This window comes from Pseudophryne corroboree, chromosome 1 (genome assembly GCF_028390025.1).
Source record: "Pseudophryne corroboree isolate aPseCor3 chromosome 1, aPseCor3.hap2, whole genome shotgun sequence".
NCBI lineage: Eukaryota > Metazoa > Chordata > Amphibia > Anura > Myobatrachidae > Pseudophryne > Pseudophryne corroboree.
In genome coordinates this window covers 139,101,132-139,106,265 of record NC_086444.1, presented here as the reverse complement: position 1 = coordinate 139,106,265, position 5,134 = coordinate 139,101,132, and the positions used below count along the sequence as shown (strand labels likewise).

The window sequence follows — 5,134 nt, the reverse complement described above, 5'->3', positions numbered from 1 at the left end:
TCGCCCACGTTGGCCAGTACTGCAATCACTGTAACCAGAGCTGCTGTACCCAACCCAGGGCCCCTGTGAACCTTTATTTACTGGGGCGCGTTCCCCAGCAAGTATCGGTTGTTGGATAGTTCCTGAGTGACCAGCGAACTTCCCTTCCAAAAATAAAAAATTACACAAATCACGTCAGAATGTACAAATAGCGTTTGTGACCACTTTACTCTAATGGTATTAGGTCAGATTACTAACTACTGCACACAATTACGCGCGGTCCAATCGTTCAGTACACGAGCACTACTTGTCATGTACTGAAAGATCAATGGAATCGATGTTTCCGGCCGCGATTCCTTCAGCAAGAGCTTGTATGGCCTATATGGGTTCTGCACCAACACCCCAGGCGTTGTGCCACTGGACTTTTATAGCGGACCTCTTTGTCTATTTTACCTGTTACCTTATGACCTCCTGGTCTGTTACCTTATGACCTCCTGGTCTTGTTACCTTATGACCTCCTGGTCTTGTTACCTTATGACCTCCTGGTCTTGTTACCTTATGGTCCGCTATACTCTAATGCTCAAATATTATTTAACCAGGGATGCCTCCCTAGCCACCGTATATGTCACTTACACGTGTGTCCCTTGACGAGTACCCGGCTTTCCTTTTGGTTCCACCTTAAAGTTATATAAACTTTTGTATACAAAACACACTCACTCAACACATGTACACTTTTGTTTCTATATCTATTTCTGCGCAGAAATTGTCTTTAGGCCAAAAGTGTTACCAATTAGGAGCAGGATCTGTTAAACTAAATTTCAGATTTTTCCAAAAATAGATTTGCGTTATTTACCGCGTCGCGTTATCTACCGCTGTGCGTTACTTATCGCCTTTGCGTTACTTCACTTTATCACAGCTTGAGCTACGTGGGCGTAACCGGACGCTACGTTGCGTAATGAACGCTGCGTGCGTCTGCCTTTGGATTGCGTACGCTAGTCTTTGTTAGCGACACGTGTACGCAATATAAAGATCCACCGTAACACAATTTCTATTTTTATCAATGTAAATGATCCCTGATCATCTACCGCAATCCACACTGACTGCCTTGTATCTCAGACAAACCGTGTGTTTGTTCTATACTTTAACTATCACCTCTACTATGAAATAACAGCAAATCTCTTTTTAGCACTTTCTATCAACTATAAAATTTGGCAAACAGGAATAGTGATATACGAAAATGAAACAGAAAATGCAGATATATGTATGCGTGCGTGTATACGCAAGACAGAAGAGAAATAAACAGTTTTAAAAGACACAAGCGTTTTGTTCTTACTTCCGGTTCCCGGATTCCTTCAGCACTCTTTATCTAAGCGAAGCAGACGCTTATCCCGTCAGCACTGTGAGACAACCTCCCACCCTTTGCTGGAGGGATAATGTCTGCTGATCTACCTAGTGCAGATATGAGAAGGATAGGACGAGTCCCCAATTGACAATGCTAAATTCCTTTGTCGTATAAACAACCCTTTATGAAGCTAAGAACACTGTACGCTGTTTACTTAAGAAGTACCGTAATGATACGCTATCTGCGTAACGATCGCTCAGCCGTAGGCGAGACGCTCAAGCGTCACGTTCGCTCGCGGCCCAGTGATCACAGGACACGTTATTGGTTATGTCTAGGGGAATGATTCGCTGTAGCTTAGCGTACGCTCGAGACCACGAGGAGGTCACCAGCGATGCAGACGCTCACAACACTATACCTTTATGATAAAACCTTATACCAATGAAATACACTGAATACCTTAATGTGAGTACAGGGTGTAAGTGCAACCTTGTGTAACCTGACTAACTACAAAGCTGCTTGAGCGTCACCGACGCTCAAGTGAACACTTAACACTATAGAAAATGCACAGATACTGGTTTAGGTTCCAAAGCCTATTAACTGTATTATATCTAATATACTTGTAAAAGGGGATAACAGTACAAATGATACACTACAATATAACAGAGACTTCCTAACCACAGAACTAAACAATAAATACAAAAAGACAATACTACACTGACCTAAATGCAATACAATACAATGCTATAATACTATGAGAGATATAAGAGAAAAGAGGAGAGAGAGAGATAGAGAGAGAGAGAGATAGAGAGAGAGAGAGAGAAATTGGCTCACAGAAAGACAATGATTACGGAGAGAAACTTACGCACAAAGGGTATGATCGCCTGCGCCTCGATATCCAGCTCCCGGCTATCAGCAGATAACCGTTGATGAGAGAGTGAGAGCTGGATGTGGTCGGCCTGCCTATTTATGCCCCACACACAATGCAATCTCCTGGTCCTACAATCCCATTGTCCATTGGCCGAAGGAATTCGGCCCTGCATCATAACAAAAGGTCATAGGGTGATTCATACAGGTGGGCTGTGACGATTTCCAACAGCTCAGGTGGGTGGGAAACTGGGTTTCCCGCCGCATACCTGAGTATGTGTAAATAATAGAAAGGGACATAAACTTCTTATGTCCATAACTATTCGCACGAGCGATTAATACGCTCCAAACCAACACCGGAATATTGCTAATTAAATACTCTTCCGATGGGTACCAAACACTGCTGTATGATTCCTGTTAGACCCTTCGTACGATATAAAGAGGGATTCCTCAGCTCTGGGACATTGTATTTTAACCTAAATTTCAGAATCTATCAAAGGGACCATGATCTATAAACTACATTAATTGTGAAAATATGTAACGAATGAGTCGCACGCTACGACTATATAAACTCTACCGTAAATACGCATACCGCGCCTGCGAGTGCACGCTATTGCAGGTATGCGCCTCCACGGGAGAGCGTACGCACGCGCAGCGCGGACCAGTGTGCGGTGCAAATATGGCAACGTGCATTGAGACATTTTTCTGACTTTGACACTAACAATGCGGTTTACTTTCACCTACAGTGTCACACAATACGTGTATGAATCAGAATATATATTACACTGCATTTCACTTTCAGCTACAGTGTCACACAATACGTTTATGATACACTGCGGTCAGACCGGCAGTGTCAGAGAAAAATAATAGTATAGTACACTGGGGTATAGCATAAAAATATTATATATATGCCACAATCCTGATTAAAATTGTAACATTTGGTGACTTACCTCTGCCATTTGTCCTTTATCCTGCATGTTTTCTGCTCACTGGGGTTAACAGCTCTCCAGTACCACGAGTTGACGGAGTGCTGAGTTCTCTACCTGGTAACTGAGACTTGCTAACGAGCTACACCTGTGCTGATTAACCTTCTGTGCGAATACTGAATTAAGCAAGTCTCTCCATGCTGTGCCTACAGAGCATTGTCCATGTTGTAATTATACTACATGCCGTCCTGACTCCAGTGGTCACCAGATACAGTCTCCGCTGACTCTGCGTCCATTACGACTACTTCCACAACGCTGAACTAGTTCCCTCCAAAACTAGCTATGGACGTCTCCATGACAGTTCCTGGTCAGCTGACCTTCCTGGGCCCAATCCGGAATCCCTTCCTCGTCATGTGAATCCCTCATCCAGTCAGCAGTGAGCAAGGGGTATAAGTTCCAAGTCCCATCACTCCATTAGCATATTCTGCAATCTACTCTGCTGGATCCATCCAGCATTTGGAAAACCTGCATTGCCGACTCAATCAGCATTCTCTGCAATCTACTCCACTGGTCCCGTATAGCATTCTGAACTCCTGCCTTGTCAGAAAACCAATCCCGACTTCTGGAAAACCTGCCATGTCGGAAAGCCAATCCCGACATCTGGAAAACCTACTGTGCTGGTTCCGACCAGCCTTCTGCAAATCTACTCTGCTGGTTCCATCCAGCATCCGGAAAACCTGCTGTGCTGGTTCCGCCCAGCATTCTACATTTCTGCATTGCTGACTCCTCCCAGCATTCTGACATTCACCAGTCTACATAAGACTCTCAGCCTTGGTGACTACCCAGCTACCTATTGCACTGGTGGCCCCCACCACCAGTGTTTCATTATCCCATAGCTGGTCATCTTCTACCCTGAGCCTCTCTGCAAACCTGCCACGTCTGCATGAGTAGATCGTTAATCAATAATGGGTTGGGGTTTTGGAATCTGCACAGGACCAGATTATAAATGGATGATAACAATTTTTAAACAATTTTTGTACCAAAAAAGGCAAAATTAATGACCAACATAAAACTACCGCTTCGCCTGCCTGGCTTTTGGGATAGAACGAAGTTGGCGGTGCTCCCGGACAATAGTTCAGAAAAAACTTTTGAAGGGTTTTTTTTGCAAAGAAGCAAAAGGAGGACTGTTTTGGTGTCTCTCTGGGGCACACTTGATATAAACTAATTTGTTAATGAAAATGGAATATTTGTGAATGTGAATATGAAGATAAAACGTAACTTTTTATTAGATATCAGACGAAAAAGACAAATTACACAAATAATGCTGTATATATCAGCAGAGTGATTAAAAAAGTAAGTATTAAATGATAATATGACTATATGTGACTCACTTGGTATGAAGTAGGTGGCAGATGGTTTGTGTGCACACCCACTAGGATTAAGCGAGTATTGATATTTGAAATTAATCAGAGCGAAAATTTGGTAGATCTTGTTTCCTCTATTGGTTTATTAATTTTTTATAAGTGAGTATATTCATATGAGAGAAACAAGAAAAACCGGCTTTAACGACTCCGGACTCCTTCTAGAAAGGTAAACATAGGTAAAATACTGCAATAAGAAATTGTTGTGGAAAATACTGGTGAATAGAGGGTATATACACGGAAGGTGTGTTCCTTGATACTACAGTACCCAGTATTCCCAGAGGATCACCCTTTCTGGTACTGACCAGGCCCAATGCTGCTTGGCTTCCAAGATCAGACGAGATCGGGCATGTCCAGCATGGTATGACTGTAGATAGTCAAGTAGATACCTATCTGCGTATGGAAAAACCAGTTGCTTAATAGGTTTGAGCCGGTCAAAAAATAGGGGGTGGGGAAAGGTATTCCCAATTACTTCAAAGTGTCTAGACAATGTGTCCCGTTGCTTTAGATGTAAAAATAAAGCCAACAGAAAGGGGATTTTTCACATAGATGCAGGGTCAAAATCGAACATGGGGGGGCCAGTATCCTGGTATTGATACTGG

The 5,134-nt window shown here is 43.0% G+C and overlaps 1 pseudogene; it reads right to left on the bottom strand.

The window, feature by feature from the left end:
- Nucleotides 1-4,788: 4,788 nt before the first annotated feature.
- On the bottom strand, nucleotides 4,789-4,907 carry LOC134934797 (5S ribosomal RNA; annotated as a pseudogene).
- Nucleotides 4,908-5,134: the final 227 nt, after the last annotated feature.